We start from the raw sequence: 16,909 nt of genomic DNA, 5'->3' as shown, positions 1-16,909 counted from the left end.
TGCTGAAAATCTCTCCCAGCATCAGAGTCCCAGGATACCAAAGTTAAAAGGAACATGAAAGATCATGGCGGTCCACCCTCCTCTCCCACCATCCAAGTACAGACACCCAGATCCCAAGGGAGGAGAACTGACTTGCTCAAGGTCACACAGCCACTCACTGTACTCCCAGGCCACCTTTCTTTCTCCCCTCCTCATTGTCTCTCAGCATCCTCAACAAAGCCAACCCTTTCCTCTTGTGAGAACAGACAGTGGCCAAAGACCCAGGGCAGGCAAATAACAATGAGGCCACACATGTGCAGAACACATTTAACTTTTACGGCGACTTCCCCACCCCTGTGCTTTTGTTCACACTGTCTCCTAGGCTTGATGTGCCCTTCCCCAATTTCCCCAACACAGCTCCAGTTTCCACACAGCAGCATTCAAGATCTGAAGCAAATATTACCTCCTTTTCAAATCCTTACCTGTTTCCTCCCTACATGGTATATTATCTCCTCCTCCTAACACCTTACCTTGACTTCTTAGGCTAAAGCAGGGGTCAGCAAACTATGGTCCATGTGTCAAATTCAGCCCGCCACCTGTTTTTGTACAGCCTATGAGCTATGAATGGCTTGTACACTTTTAAATGATTGGGAGAAAAAATCAAAGCAAGAATATTCCATCCACATGAGAATTACACAAAGTCCGAATTTCAGTGTCCACAGAAAAAAATTTTATTGGAATGCAGCTATGCTCATTCATTTGTGTCTTGTCTGTGGCTGATTTTGCATTATAAGTTGAGTTGTTGTGACAGAGTTCTTATGGGCCGCAAAGCCTAAAATATTTATCCGTCCTTTGCAGGAAAAGTTTGCTGACTCTTGGATTAAAGGCTTCACTCCCCTTCAGTGTGAATAGATTCATCAAGTTCATTTCTGAGATGCCTGGAGGGAGTGTGGAACACCAAATATAAACTTGGCAGATTTTCCTCAGAAAGTCCTGGCCCTGGCTCTGCCCATGGTATGACCTTGAGCAAGTCACTTCTGCTTTTTGGGCCTCAGTTTTCTTAGCTTCCCAGTGAGGGGGCTGCACCCAGTGGTCTAAGGCCCTTGCTAGCCCTATGCTTTAGAGTCAGAAATCTGTTGCATTTTTAACTTGCAGTTTTGAGCAGACACAGTCCTGATCATTTTTCTCTCAGAGCAAGAGCTTACAGAAGGTTCCCCTGCCCAACTGTGGTTTTCCACTGCCACCATGGGCCCCCCTGGCTCCAGACTCACCTGCCCTGCCCAACACTTCCCTTGTGCTGACCTGTCTGTCCTCCTTTTTGAATTCCTCTCCCTGCAAAATGAAGATGGCTTCCACCGAAAGCGCCCCCAACGCCCAGTCCAGTGGGCCAGGAGCCTCCATTGTTTTGCGGGGATGGAGGCAGGGTAAGAAGGTTCTCTCAGCGCTCCCTAGCCTCCCAGGGCCCACAGCGGACAGGCACTAGAGCAGGAGATAGGGCCAGCACTCACCGCACCCTGCTCTGCCAGAGGAAACAGCCCCTCTCTGCCACTTCCTGTCCCAGGGGTTTCAGCAGCTTCCCCTTCAGGGCCTGATGGCCCTCCCAACCCCGCCTCTGCCCCACACAGGTCAGACAGTGCGGAGGGGGAGGGGCCCTGTGGCTGAGTGGGGAGGCTCCCTCATGGGAAGGCTGAGGAGACAGCTGTCTACACGCCGGGATGCCCCAGCAGCTCCTCTGGGGCTGGGGGCATGGGCACCACAAACCCTCTCCTGTTAGCGGATGAGTAGAAGTCCATCACCTTACCTAGCTATCACCTTGTGGGGGCAGAGTGAGCCTGACCTTAGAGGACTAGATGAAAGAAGGGACTATAAATATCCACCCAGGCTGAGGACCAGCCCTGGAGTGGCTTGGAAGGAGGGACAGGTTGAAGCAAGAGAGCCCAGGGAAAGCAGGCTGACAATGGGAGTTAATTTGGAGGGGCAGATATCACTGAAATTGATGCCACTTCATAATTTTGCATAATTTTGTCCCTAGTGACAATGGCCAGAGACAACAATGGAGAATACGGTATTATATTACATGTGGGTCAAGGGTAGGGGCATTTTCTGGGTGATGGAACAGGAAGCTATCACATTCCATAGCCATGGCTGACTTGGTGTGGTGACTTCCACTTGTAAATATGTTCCAGTTGCCCTTGCAAGGTGGGACTCCTACTGGTGGGGCTGTATGCCCATGAGGAATCCTGCATGCAGGCGGCCAGCTCTGTCAAGCTTTCCCATGGCAATTGGTCAGAGGACCAGTAGCAGCCTGAGGCCCTGGACCTCTGCCCGGTTGCCAGTCCTCCTGAGGACAGGTTAGAAGTACATGATGATGGTTCTAGAAGCCTTGATGCCTGGGGCAGGAGCCTGGTAGTGGATAGACACAACTCCCTTGGTCCCCTTGTGGTAATACTGTTCCATGAGGTTCAGTAACAGTGAGAGAAGCTAAGGGGACTCCCAGTAATGGTAGTTCTGTGTAGGCCAGCAAAACAGAGATGGGAAGATGATTTTGATACCTCCCTTGGCTCTGAGAAGTCATCCTCCTGTGCCTGTGGCCTAGAGCCCTGCCCAGCCAGGCCTCCTGTCAAGAGAACACAGTCCTGCTTTTCCCTCTCCCTCCAGACCCCCAGGGCAAAGAGGACCCAGTGCCCCAGTGACAGGCCCCCTCGCCCCTGAGGGGAATGCCTGCTTCACACAGCTTGTGTCTCCACCCCTGCAAACTGGAGTAAATACTGCTTCACAGCTGGTATGGGGGATGCCAAGGAAGCCTGAGACAACATCTGGATGTGCACCTGGGCTCCAGCCAGCCCCTCCCTACATCTGCAGTGCAAACCCAGGGCCAGGGTTTGGTTATAAGCTGGACTCAAAGCTGGTGACACGTGTTTGGAAAGCACATCTAGATTGGGCGGAGTGAATGGAAGCACTTGAGATCAGTGCCAGCTCAGGGCAAGCGCTTGTGGGGTTGGCACAGATCTGAACTAGTACTGGGTCTGGGATGGTGGGTGTGGCCACTGTGGTCTCTGCCATGGGCCTATTTGGGGAGGAGCAGAGGAGTGTGGGCACTTGCTGAAATGTGGGCAAGATTTTCTTTCACACTCTCTGATATCACTTCAAGTTTTCCCCTCTGCTTCTGGGGAAGGGGGTCAAACAGTAAAAATTACAGGGTGACAGGGTGGAGCATAGGGAAGGTGGCAGGGATTTACATTTATTGGGTACAAGTTGTGGGGTTGGTGCTGTGCCAGGCACTTTACATAGGCTTTCCCCTCTAATTCTTACAACAGCCCTCCAGAGTAGTCAGTGGCAGAGCTGGGGTTTGAACCCAGGTATATTTCCAACTATTATATTCTTTCAACTTTGTTTTCAGTGAAATATCTTTCAGTCATAATCCTGTTTTAATAGTTGCATTTGAAAACCAGCAGAACTAAAGATCAGAAAATATTAGGTAACAGGACCAAGGTTACACTGCCTGTCAAGAAAGGAGGCAGAACTCAAACTTAGGCCTCTCAAAGTCAGTACTTTTCCCACTGCCCCATGCTGGTGACCATCTGCTCAGATCCCTAGATCGCAACAACCAACTTTGAAGGCTCAGAAGCCTCTGCGATACTCCTTCAACAAAACCTTCCCAGGCCTGTGTCCCCATCCCCCTTGTGGCCTCAATCTCAACCACAGCTTCATCTGATAAGTAAATCTTAATTTCTTGGGCCAAGTCTGCCCCAAAATGATATGTTGAGCCCCTGTGGCCAGCTGTGGAGGAAGGGGCTTGTGGAGTTCTGTTGATCCGCTGTACCTCAGGGGCCTACTGTTTCCAGAGAGTTCCTGGCTCCAGACATAAAGTGGCCATGGCATGGTCCCTGCCCCATAAATATACACTTGCTCTTGGCTTACACATAATATAAGTCTGGATTCTTATCTTGGGGTGTTGGTTCACATGTTTATTTAAATATTTATGGAAAGCCAGCCCTGAGCACTTCATAGGTGCCAGGCCCATGGCCAGGGACTTATCACTGGGCCCACCCTATTCTTTTCTGCAATAGGGTCTTTTCACATCTAAGGTCCCAGTAAATTGGGCTAACCCATCTGCCTCAATAATATTGCTGGGGTTTTCCCCAAAAACACTTCCATAGCAAATGCCTCTTGAAAACTGAGGCCCAGAGGTTCAGAGGAAATGCAGAGTGACTGCTAATGGGTATAGAGTTTCTTTGTGGGGTGCTGAAAATATTCTAACGTGTATTGTGGTAAGATATACAACTCTGTGAACTCACTAAAAGCCACTAAATTGTACACTTTAACTGGGTGAATTGTATGGTATTGAACTATTCCTAATAAAGCTGTAATTAAGCAAAAATAACCAAGACCCAGAGAGGGGCAGCAGCTTACTCAGGGCCACACATGAGTTGACAGAGCAGCTCAGGCCACACTCCAGGTCTTCTGATTTATGACTCTGAGGCTCTTTCCTCCTACCAGCCTCCCCATAACCCTAGGCAAGGATAACTGCTGAGGTTCAGCAAGTGTGCAAGGCAGGGCCAGTCCTATTCATGAGAGGGTGCCGCTGGACCTAAAGCAAAAGGAGGTGGTAGAAAATGCTCCAGACCAGGGATTTTAACTTAGGTCTGCCGTGAGTGAGGCCAAGTTCCTGCCTCTCTCTGGATCCCAGTGCCCCATCTGTAAAGTGAAGTGGATAAGTTTGTGATCCACTGCAAAAGGCTCATCGCCTCTCACCCTCTGAGGGTCTAACCATAAAGCACCACAAGATGGAACAGAATGGTGGGTTAGATGTGTGGTTCTTGGAGTGCTGCAGGAGGCCTTGGGCACAATTAGGTCTTCCAACTGATAACTCCTCACTGATGGCAATGATCAGGCCTTTTCTGTGAGAGTCAAATTCTGTCAGAAAATTCCACTGCTGAGTTCCTCTGTGGTGAGTAGCTTGGTCCTGATTTCCTCGCCTCCAGTGCAAGTGGTAGAGTAACCCATAACAGACGCCCCTTGACCAGGTCCTTTGGAGATGTCAGGAACCAGGTCCTTGGCCTGGTGCCCAGGCAGCCCCACCTTGTGCTGCGCTTGCCTCCATGTTGCAGGGAGTGATCACTGGTCTAGCCCCCGCTGGACAGGATGTTTCCACATCAAGCCCCACTTCCTGCAGCAAGGCCTGGGCTCCGGTTCCCCCCTTCTCCTGCCATCTGGTCGCCTGCCCTCTGCCCCCTCCCCTGGCTGGGTGTTTACAGGCTGCCTTATCAGCCTGGGGAATCTGGGCCTCACCCAGCTGGCTGCCCCGCCTTCCCGCCCAGCCCAGACAGCCTGGCCAGGGCCCTACCTGCTGTGGTCTCCTCACCGCAGACACTCACAATCCGAGCCCCCCATATCCTTGGCAGGCAGGGGGTGTGGATGAAGCCTTGCTTGCCTGCCAGAGGAAAACCTGAATATTAACAGTAACTTTAGCCACCTTGCCCAAGCTGGGGAGGGCATGCATTTTTTTCTATATTGACATTGTCTCTATCTGAAGGCTATAGGGACAGGGAATGAGGTGCGTGGGCTGCTGAGGAGTCTAGAGTCTAACTCTGGCCTGGAGCACCTCCATGTTCTTCTGTTCTCAGCCACTAAGAGATGAGCAGGGTACACTAGGCTGGGAGGCTCTGAGACTACAGGCAGGTTTTTTTTTTTTAAACTGAAGAGTACTGTAAACACTCCAAGCTAGAGGTGTGGTGGAATGAGGGGCTGTGGGCTGAAAGTGGTGGAGGAAGGAAGGCTGGGGAATCCATGGGCATAGTCCCCGCCAATCCATGCCCAGACTTCAGAGCCTCCTGGGTGACACACTGTCTCCATCCTACCCTAGGATCTGCTCACTCATCCAAAGGCTGGGCTGAGATGGAAGCCAATCACTGAGCAATGACTTTCCCCAAGAACATAAGGGCTTAGATTTTTCCACCAAACGAGTTTGAACCAAGGAGGGGACAGAGATGGGACAGCAGGCAAATGAAGATGCTGCAGGTGACAGATTTCCCTTCCAATGCTTTGAGCTAAGATCTTGAAAGTTCAAGTTCTGAGTTGTCCATAGGCAGGTTCCACAGGCGCAGGACTTGCTTGTTAAAGCTGACAAAGCCCCAGAGCAGGAATCAAAGCCATCATCCAAACCTGGCTCATCTTCCAGGGGGTTCCATTTTGTTCATTGATAAATCAATTAAAGTAAATTTGGGCAGGAGACCACAGAGTTCAAGCTTCATATAAAATGCCACACTTCAAAGTTTTATGAGACTGTACCCTTCTAGGTATCTAGGATACCGTTTAATCGTTTGGGGCACTTGGGTGGGAAAGTTTGGAAAAACTCTGCTAAGGCAATTTTGCCATTAATGGGCTGTGTGACCACAGCCATGCCATGTCACATGGCTCTCAAAGCCTCGGGCCTCCCTCTGTCCTCCCCTCACCTCCCATTCCCCTGCCCCACACTAGATCTCATGCTACCCAGAACTCCTCACAAGCTTACTGACCCTGGGAGCAGTGTAGAAGTCAGGGCTCTGCAGGTCACCCACCCAGTTCCCCAGGAACCACTGCCCCACCACTCTGAAAAAATCATGAACCACTTAGTGTTAATGTGTTAATGGGTGATATTGGGTTAATGTGTCACCCCACTTCTTAACACATTTCCATTTTAAAAGGCCATCTGGAGCTATCCTGCTTTAACTTGAGGAGTGGCTGGGGCAAGTGGGGCAGACCAGTGTGTAGGTGAGCCAGGGGGTGTTTCTACGTGGTACTGCCTTCTGTCACACCATTAGCCATGGGGCCATCTGGCCTTCACCATCTACTCCCCATGCCTGTAGTCTCTGTTAGGAAGCTGCAAGAAGTAGATGTAAAAACCCTTGAAAACCTAACAACTGGAACTGGTGCAGCAGAAAGTCCACTTGACTGGGCATGAGGAAGATTAAGTTCCAGTTGTGGCCCTGCCTCTGCATAGCTCCTCCTTCAGTCTTTGAGCTGACACCAACTTGTACTCCAGGGCACACATTTGGATCAGTGGCTGTGGCCATACCAGCCATACTCAAGCAGAGCTTTCACAGTCCAAACTCATCTGCTGGGTTTCCAAAGGTCCTTCACAGTCTGACCCCACCCTACCTACTCAGCCTTGTTTCCCATGATTTCCCTACTCACGCCTGGGCTTCAAGCCTAGTGGTCTCCTCATGGTCCCCTGAGGGAACATTCCAGGCTCATTCACAGAGTTTCTCAGGCTTGCCATGCCTCTCTGCTTTGTTTTGGTTAATCAAATAGTACCCAACCTACAAGGTCCCAATCAAGTTCCCTAAATGGAGCTGGTATGCCCTGGTAACTCGAGTCCATATCCATGGAGCCCCCTTCTCTAAACTCCCATAGCCCTTAAATTTGACCACAAGATCTCCTAATCCCACAGTCTTGTATTGCTCCTTAACTGTTTCATGTATATGTCTTGTTCCCTAACAGGTGGTAAAATCCATGGGATCAAGCCCATTTCATCTTCTCCTGATTCTAACATAGGTATGGGCATTCATGAATTAAGTCCATGTAAATTCTTAGCCCGAGCAAGATCTCTAGACAAGAGACTCCCCCAGTCCTGAAAGATCTGAAGGCTACATTCTAGGGGTGGGGATAGGGATAGAGTTGGCGGGCAAAGGTCTCCAGGCTCAAATAGCTTGCCCTCTCTTGCTACAAGACGCTGTTAGGAGAAATATATACCAGCTAGAGTTATTTATTCCAACTATCATTGAGAAGGTTGTTGATGATCAATCAGGTCATCATCAAAGAATACTTCTTTTGTGCAGAAAATCCTACAGTGTGTTGACCCTGGGAATACTGGGTGCTAGTCTGTTCACTGGCTTCTCTGGAAACACTTAATGATGCTGGATCAGTTCTAAGATGTAAAATGATTCAGGAGAATAGGATGTGAGGTTAACTATATGAGGACAAACTTTTTTTTTTTAAAAAGGCTTTCTGTTGTTTAGACAGACAAAGGTGAAGAGGGATATGACTGGCATCTATAGAATGATGTATGGAGCAGATAATCGTGGACCCACTCACCAAAAAGGGGTTATAAATGAACAGAAAATAATAAATAGCCCTATTTTGCAAATGCATAGTAAAGTTAAGGAACTCTTTAGTTGAAAAATATCAATGAAAAGATTAAGCATCTTCTAAAATGACAGTTGTATCAGGGTCATCTATGACTATAAAATAACATTAAAATAAGATTGCAAATGCACAGCTGAACACATCTGTCATAACAATGTAAATAGGATAAATTTAAGTATTAAGAGAAAATGATATTGACAATCTGATTCTAAAATTTATAGAGAATTGTGAAAGACTTAAAACAGGCAAAAGCAACTTTGACAAATAACAAAGATGGAAGATGGAGGGCTAACACTACCTGATTTCAAGAATGATTATAAGGCTACAGTAGTCAAAACAACTGGTATTGGCCTAAAGATAAACAAATAGATCAATCAGTGGAACAGAATGTAGAGTCCAGAAATAAACCCACATATATAAGATCAGCTATGGTGAATAACAATAGCTTTTTCAACAAATGGTGCTAATAATTGGATATCCATATGTAAAATGAAAAAAAATGAATTTGGATTCATACCTCACACCACACAGAAAAATTAACTCAAAATGGATCAAAGACCAAAATGTAAAGCCCGAAATTATGAAACTTCTTAAAGAAAACATAAGACAAAATATTTGTGACCTAGGGCTAGATGAAGAGTTTTTTAATAGAACACCAAAAGCATGGTCCATAGAAGTAAAAATTGATTAGTTGGACTCATCAAAATTAAAAACTTCTCCTCTTCAAAAGGCACTATCAAGAGACTGAAAAGACAAGCCACAGACTGGGAGAAAATCTTTGCAAAGCATGCATTTGATAAAGGTGTTGTGTCCAGAGCATACAATGAACTCTTAAAACTCAATTACAAGAAAACAAACAAGTCAATTTAAAAATAGGCAAAAGATTAAAACAGACACCTTACCAAAGAAGATATATGGATGACAAGTATATCAAAAGATGTTCAATGTCATCAGTCATTAAGGAAATACAAATTAAAACACAAAATGCACACCTAAAATTAAAAAGTCTTACCAAGTGTTTGTTGGTGAGGATGTGGAGCAACTGGAACTGTCATACACTGCTGGTGGGAATGTAAAATGGTACAACCACTTTGGAAATCAGTTTAACAGTTTCTTAAAAAGTTGGACCTACAACTACTATATGATCCAGCCATTCCACTCATAGATATTTAACCAAGAGAAAAGGACTTATATAGCCATAGAAAGATTTGTACACAGATATTCATAGTAGCTTTGTTTGTAATAGCTAAAACTGGGAAAAAAACCCTACCAGTGTCCATTAATTGATGAATAAACAATGAATGGTATATCCATACAATGGAATGCTATTTAGCAATTAAAAAGGAATGAAATGCTGATGTATATAGCAACATAAATGGATCTTAAAATAAATATGCTGAATGAAGTAAACTATACAAAAGCAGTATATGTTGTATGATTCCATTTATAGCTAGAAAATGCAAACTATTACAATGAGTAGTAAATTAGCCCTAGAGCTCTAATGCACAGTATAGTGAATATATACAACAATATATTACATTGTATTATAATCATCAAATTTTCTAAAGAGTAGAGTCTCTTAGTCCTACACAGTCTTGGTATGAATAGAATGCTGTTTAATCACCAAAAAGAAAGGATAATTATGTAATATGATAGAGGTGCTAATTATCACTACAATGTCAAACGTATTACAACATACAAATATGGGGCTAAGTGCATGTGTATTACTACAGCTCTAGAATTGGGCTTAGATCCTTCAGAGAAGGGGGCTGGGCCTGTGGTGTTTTATTTTTTTAGGATCAGCGTGGCGCCAAGAAAATGGTCACTTGATAAGACAGGTGTTTTCTCTGCATGGATTCTCACAGAATCAGCAGAGTTGAACTAGCCTCTTACCCTCTGGGTCATTATGGGAGAAAGACAGATTATCTCCTAAATCTATGTCTAAGTAGGTCCTTGTTATCAGGTCATCAAGAATTTGGGGAGGTTAAGACTAATTGCCCACTCTCCCATCCCCCAAGGCCTCATAGCCATTCTAATCTGAGGGGTGGGGATCAAAGGATTGAGTGAAGTGGTTCAGCGGTGGTCCAAGGATGGTCCAGCTTATCCTGGGCCTCCTGCCCCTGCAGTGGCCACAGGCTCCTCAAGCAAACACAATCCCTCTGATAGCAGATGGAACCTCCGAGTTACTTTCTGGAAGGCATTTGGAATGGGAATGGCCCCCAGCCCCTGGGAACTCTTCTCAGTAAAGGCAGTGCCCCATCACCAAGCCAAGACCTCTGGGTGTTAGCTCAAAATGGACCCATCATCTATTCTAGCAAAAGGAGGAAGAAAATGAGCAGTGGTTGGTCAGCTGGCTCCCAGAATTCTACACTCAGTAGGGTAGTAACAACAAACAGATGATTGCTAAATACTTGCTATGGGTGGAACATGAGGCCTTCTCTTAAAGGAAGTAAATTATTCTTATTCCTGCAGCAAATGATACTCAAGATGAAAGTGGTGAGGAGATAAAGATGTTAATAAAAATATTAAAGACTTGATTTTTGCTCTTCAGAACAGCACTGCCTGCCACTCAGAAACTCTGTATTACACACACACACACACACACACACACACACACACACCATCTTCTTCTTCTTCCACATCCCCTCCTAATCCTGTGTGATGGCAGAGCTAACAAAATGTTATCAGAAAGATCTGGAAACCCTCCCTCTTGGTTTTGGGAATGGTTTGCCAGCACTGCCAGGAAAGTGATTGATCCTTGGTGCCCTGGCAATGTCTAGGGTGTGCGAAGGGGAAATGATAACAACAACAACAAGAGCCACAGGAATGGCAGCTAACACTTAGTGGGCGATTACTATGTGCCAGGCACCATGCCGAGCGCCTTACATGCATCATCTCATGTAATCCTCACTCCAACCCTGTGGCGTGGGCACTGAAATCTGGAGTAGTTAAGTGATTAGCCCACAGTCACACAGCCAGTAAGTGGTAGGTCTGGGATACAAATGCAGAGAGCCTGTGCTCTTTCCCCTCTAGACAATACACTTCTTAGGAAGGATATTGGATTAGATTGGAAGAGGAAAGAAGTTTCAGGAAGGGCACGCGGACTACGAAACAGGAAGTGCCAGCACTGGGACAAGAAAATGGTCCATCAAGAAGGTGGGAACCTAAGAAAAAGCTTGTTCAACCTGGGCAAGCTGCTTAACTTCTTGCTCCTTGTTGGTCTGTCTGAGAAGTGTTCTGGCATGTTCCTTTGCAGACTCTCTGCATTGAACACCTTTCCTGCTGCCTGACCCTCCTCCTCACCCTGGGAGAAAGCTGGGGTCTCTTTGCCAAGAAACTCACCTTGGAATATGATTTTCCAGCCAAGAAGTCAGGGCACTCTGATGTGTCCCTGTGGTCCCACAGTGTGCTGAGGAGAGGGCAGGGCAAGAGTGCAGTGAGAGAGGAAAAATTGCACATGGGGACATGTGTATCTGGGTGTTTTTATCCTATTAAACCCAGCAAGGGCCATGTCTCCCTCTATGTTCAACCATGGGAGACACAAAAACAACAGAACAAATACACAGCTAGTCCTTGCCCTTGCCCAGGTGGTCTGGGTAGAAGTACATGGGCCTCCTTTCAGTTTCCAGCTGACTGAGAAAATGAAAATTCCTGGCCTCTACCTTAACCTCTGGGCTTCCAGAGAAATCCCAGAACCCTGGGGAAAGGTGGGGCCCAATCAGCCCATGCCTGCTGGTTTTCCTGCAGCCTGCCACTTTTCCAGTCCACTCAGTACCCCCTACCTTCCTTCTCCTCCTCTCCGCACCCACGGCCTGTGTGTGCGTTGGTTGGGAAGGTGGGAGTTCAAGATTAAATCCCTTCAGCTTGGGCCGCGGAGAGGCCTTCCCACCCTTTGTATCTTACCACTACCGGTTGGGCTCCCAGTCTGAGCCTGCCATTTTGTGTCTCCTGAAGTGGAGATTGGCCTGTGCACCGAGCAACCCATACTCTCTGACCTTGTTTTCTATGGGACATACATTTGCCAATTATCCAGGCTTGGAAGATCAGTCTGTGACGTGACTTTTCTCCCTTTTCTGCCTAGCTCAATCTCCACTGCCCTGCCCCCTTCAAGGTCTAGCTGAGTCCTGTCCCTCACAAAGTCTTCACTCCCTCCTCCAACTGCTGCTGACCTCAGAGCCCTGGCTGCCTCTGGCCCTTGCTCCAAGGAGCACAATTAGCACCTTAGCAGCTACTGGGCTGGCTGCTGGTCCTCGCCTCTGATTGTTTCAGTGTCTTACTCATGTCTCCCCCACAGCGCCTAGTACAGGTTGGACACACAGTAGGTGTTAATAAATGTCTGTTGAATTGAAACTCAGCAGCCCCTGTGAGGTCAGAATCCTCATGAGCACCCCGACCAGCAGTTCCTTGGCAACCAGCGCTGGGACCCGAGCTACAGGACATTAGCAGCTCGGCCACTATTACAGGCCACGAGAGGCTCGGCAGCCAGAGGTAGCTTAGTGTTGATGAGAAAAGCCCTTGACCCTTAGGAAAGCACCCATGGGATTCTGGGTACCTTGGATGAGTTTCCTTTCTCCCTGCAGAACTAGTTTTCAGTCAGAGAACCACAAAAGGAATAAATTGGCCGTGAAGCCAGAAACCTCTTTGCAGCTTAGAATTCCTGGAGAGATAACCAAGACTGGGTTAGCATCAGGCTCAAGCCTGAGGAGAGAAGCCTGCCCAAAGCCCTTCCTAGCTCAGCAGGGGATTTCTGGGAGGTGCAGGGGGCAGGGCAGGCCTGGGCCCTACCACTCCAGGGGACTAGAGAATGGTTTGGGGTGGCCCTAAGTAAAGCCATTCTGTTCTGGAACCCAACAAATCACACCACTGAATGCTGGCCACCTCCAGCCCATGCAGGACCCAGGTCACCCTTTCCCTGTCATTCACCCAAATCCTAGGGCAGGCCCCTGTCCAGGGGGGCATCCAGACCAGAACCCAGCCAGGGTCCCCAGGCAAGAAAAAGCCTCCAAGTCTAGGATGCTGGGCTCCCTGCACAGGCTCAAGGATTGGAGCCTGCCTCTGAATTGTGGTTGCTTATAATAATGACCTGGCCACTCCTCTGACCCCCTCCTATGCTCCCATCCTAACTCCAGCCCATTCCACAAGATATACACAATCTTGGAAGGCAGGCAATATCTTCCTCACCTCCATATTTTCCTCACTGCCACTTCGCTGCTGCCCAGTATTGTGACGGGCTCTCAGTAGATGCTTGCTGAGGTGCATCTAAGTTTCAGGCACTGCCTTAGACAATATCCCAATGCTAGCTCACACTCACTATGTGCCACACATTGTTCTAATAAGCAGCTTATGTGTATTGAGGTATTTGATCCTCAGAGCAACCTTATGAGATAACTCTCATTTGCCAGACGAGGCAACTGAGGCATACAATGGACTGGGATCACACAGCTAGTAAATAACAAAGTTGGGATTTAGACCCAGACAGTCTGGTTCTGGGGATTGGAGGTAAATGAGAAAATTGGGGGGTAGGGGTTGAGGGTGGCAAGACCAAGGCCAAGCTTAGGAGCAGGGATTTCTTTGGGAAAGCAATCCCCTAAGTCTGCATAGGGCTGGGCCTCTCAAAGACAAAAGCCCTGAATTTTGCAGGCTAGAGGCATTTTGGATACCCTATCAATCAGGCCTATGAATGACAGACCACAGCACTCTTGTTTTTAGATTCCAATTCAGGACAGAGGAGATAGAAGCCACTGTTCCACCACTTAGCACTAGGCAGGGGGAGGGTGGATTTCAGGCCCCCAGCTTGTCCAGGGGTGGGCGCCAGTTCCTGAGCAACCACCGAGCAAACAGTGCAGCAGTGGGAGGAATGCCAGACATAGTTGCAAACAAGCCACTCCTTCGGCTCACAGCTAGAGGCTGGGTGAGGGTGGCAACGTGGAGCCTGCTCAATATAACCGCCCCCCTGCAACAAGACATCCCAGGCTTCGAACCCAGCCCCAGAGACAACCACATGCAAGGCCACCTCTTCCCCATACCAGCCAAGATAGGAAGTCCTCCAAGATTGTTAAGACCTGCATTTAACTCAAGACAGCTCCCCGCGAGGCTGTTTCTGCTCTAGGCCCACTGAATTAATGGTTGAGAAAGCACCTCATAACTGATAAAACCCTGTGTAACTAACTGCAAGGAAGGATTTGCATTCTTGGTGGGCATACGTGTTTCCTGGGCATTTTCAGTGCCAAAGTGTCCAGTCTCCCCAAAGGGGAGAGCTAGATCTGTTCCCTTCACCCCTCTCCAACCTGGCACTCAGGCCAGGGGTCAGGTCACAGTGGGTGAGCTCCCAATGGGCGTGCCCACCAGCTGTTGGGGCCAAGCAGTGGTGGCTCAGGCCCTGGGGTGGTGACCTCACTTCCGTTCCTACCTCCCCACCTCCCCAGCACTCCTCCCATTTTGAGGCCCCACCAGGCCAAAATCGAGAAGTCCAAGGTTAACTGTTCCTCCCCACTTTAAGAGCTAATTAAAATGATTAGCCACAATGAACTGTCAAACATTAACCAGAAGAAGCTGCAGGACCAGACAAGCCTCTATCTCAGGCAGAGGGATGAGGGGCAGGAATCAAATGGCCATCAAATCCCATGGCTGGGGTGTGGTGGGGGTGGGGTGGCAGCCAGGGAGGACCTGGTTGAGCATAAGTGCCAAGGGGTCAGGAGGTGACTTTGGTCAGGAAGGCCATTTCCAGGCACATAATTGTGAGGAAAGGGAGGCAGAGTTAGGGTGCGGTAGAGGGACGAGAAATTAATAAATCAGCTACTACCAGCAGTTCCCCAAAGCAAGGCGCTGTGGGCAGGGGATCCCGCGCTGTGCGGCTGCTGAGTCCCCTAGGCGGCCGCAGAGGAGGGCACAGAGAGGCGGGTGAATGCGGGAGAGCGGGAACGTGAGAGCAGGAAGGCTGGCGGCGGGCTGACACGGAAACTCTGGCCCCAGCCAAGAGGTCTCTATTTTGTCGATCCAATTATCCAAGTCATAGGTGTGTGGTGTGTGAAGTGTGTGTTACCTACCCTAAGGCGCTGGCCCCAGAAGCCCTAGGGCCCCCGCACCACAGTCCCGCCCTCCTGCCCTCGGGCACCGAGCTTTTAGGGGCCGCTGTCACAGTTGGCCCTGTTCAAGCACCCCGGGCGGCCCGGGGCGCGGGGAAACTGGCCTCCCACCGTAACTCCAGCGATTGATTCCGCTTCTAACTCTGGATCAGGAGCCCGGGTTCCCCAACACACACGCGGTGCGGAGAGGCGAGGCAAGGGCGGGACACACCGCGGCTCTCCCACCCTTTCCTGCGCCCCCACTCCTACACTCCGGGGCCCCGGTGTCCCCGATCCCTCCCGGAGGCAAACTCTTGGAGGTCCCCGAAGGCTCGAAGAACCGGCGCCATCGACGTACCTGAGGCTAAGCGGGCTCAGACACTCGGTCGGGGTCGGTCTCCGTGGTCCCCTCCCGCTCCGGGGCCCGAGAGGCAGGTCCCCCAAGCTACGCCAGCCCGCTTTCTCCCCTCAGAAGCCAGGCCCTCCGAGTGGCGCCGGGACCTCGGCGCCGGCGAAAGGAGAAGTTGAGCGCGGCGCCGGGTCGGTCCGCGCGGCCGCCCGCCGGGGCCACCGTCCCCCTCCCGCCCTCGCTCCCCGCCCGCCTGCCCCCGCGGCCCCGCGCCCGTGACTCACCTCGGCGCCGGGGCAGGCTGGTCCGGGCGGGCGAGGCGCGGGGCTCTCCCACACGTCGCGCCGCCAATGGCAAGTTAGAGGGCGCGATGCAAATACCAGGTGAGACGGCGGAGCCCCTGATAAAACTGCTCCGGGGGGGCAGGGAGGAGTGCAGGGGAGCTGGGCGGCTGCAGGGGAGGCCAGGCCGAGGGAGGGGGCGGCGGGGGCGCCCGCGGAGGGGGCGCGAGCCAGCGGAGACCTGCGCTGAGAGACCCGAGCGAAAGGGAAATTTCACTAGAGACACACACGTCCCCGCAGGCGGCGGCTGGGGCGGGCGCGAAGGAGGCAGGGCGGGCGGGAGGGAAAAGCCGGAGGGAGGGACCGACGGGAGGGACCGCGAGCGGGCGGGGCGGCGGAGGCAGCGAGGGAAGGCCCAGGCGTCTCAGTAGAAACAGCGCCCCTCCACCACGGGCCCGCCGCGGTCGCCAGCACGGCAGGGGGAGCCGTGCCAGGGGCCCGCGCGGCCTCTCCTTCCCCCGCGCCTCGCTCGCCCCCGGGGACGGCTGGAAAGGGGCTCCTGCACAGCCCACGGCGCGCGCCCCTACCTTGGCCGCCCGGCGACCCAGACTCACACGCGGTGGGACAAGGGGACCTCAGCTCCCAGTCGGGGCCATTCCCGGCAGGAAGCCCCCACACAATGCCTCGGAGAGAAAGCCCCTCCTGGGGGACCCTGGATGGTTATGTCGGGTCGCCTCAGCTCCCGCACTCCACTCGCCCGACGCCTTTGGCCCAAGCGCTGCCCGCCAGACTATTGACCGACTGCTGTGTGCCGACCTGGTGGGAGGGCGGGCCTAACGGGTGGGTGAGGTCAGGAGGTGCCCAGAGGATATAATTCAGGAACTCTGCCAAACACCGCAGAATACTGAGCCAAACTCATTGTGTGCTTTGGGTGACTGGAGAGTTTGGGGGACTTCTTAGAGAAGTTGAGCCTAGGGCTCCTAGTGGGGGAGACCAGGAGGATATGAATGCGGGAGGGCTGAGGGGAGAGGGGCTGGCACAACAGGTGCAAGGCAGCCAGAGTTGAGGTGCTGGGACAAAGCTCATCCCCCATTCTGTCCAAACCCAGG

At 50.5% G+C, this 16,909-nt stretch overlaps 1 protein-coding gene across 8 annotated transcripts in view; it reads right to left on the bottom strand.

Annotated features, from left to right (window-relative positions):
- ELF4 (E74 like ETS transcription factor 4) overlaps positions 1 to 16,105 on the bottom strand; it is a 40,854-nt gene extending 24,749 nt beyond the window's left edge. For 3 of the 8 annotated variants that reach the window (XM_057496167.1, XM_057496172.1, XM_036910970.2), the window contains exon 1: positions 15,804 to 16,105. The gene's annotated coding sequence lies outside the window, so the exon portion shown is untranslated. Of the gene's footprint in view, positions 1 to 11,448; positions 11,516 to 15,528; positions 15,763 to 15,803 lie in introns of those variants that run through there. The other 5 variants (XM_057496169.1, XM_057496171.1, XM_036910974.2 and 2 more) reach the window with 5 other exon arrangements.
- Between the last annotated feature and the right edge of the window lie 804 nt (positions 16,106 to 16,909).

The sequence above is a fragment of the Manis pentadactyla genome, chromosome X (assembly GCF_030020395.1).
Source record: "Manis pentadactyla isolate mManPen7 chromosome X, mManPen7.hap1, whole genome shotgun sequence".
Taxonomy (NCBI): Eukaryota; Metazoa; Chordata; class Mammalia; order Pholidota; family Manidae; genus Manis; species Manis pentadactyla.
Note: the sequence above shows the minus strand (reverse complement) of the source record. Positions and strands in the feature narration are given on the sequence as shown.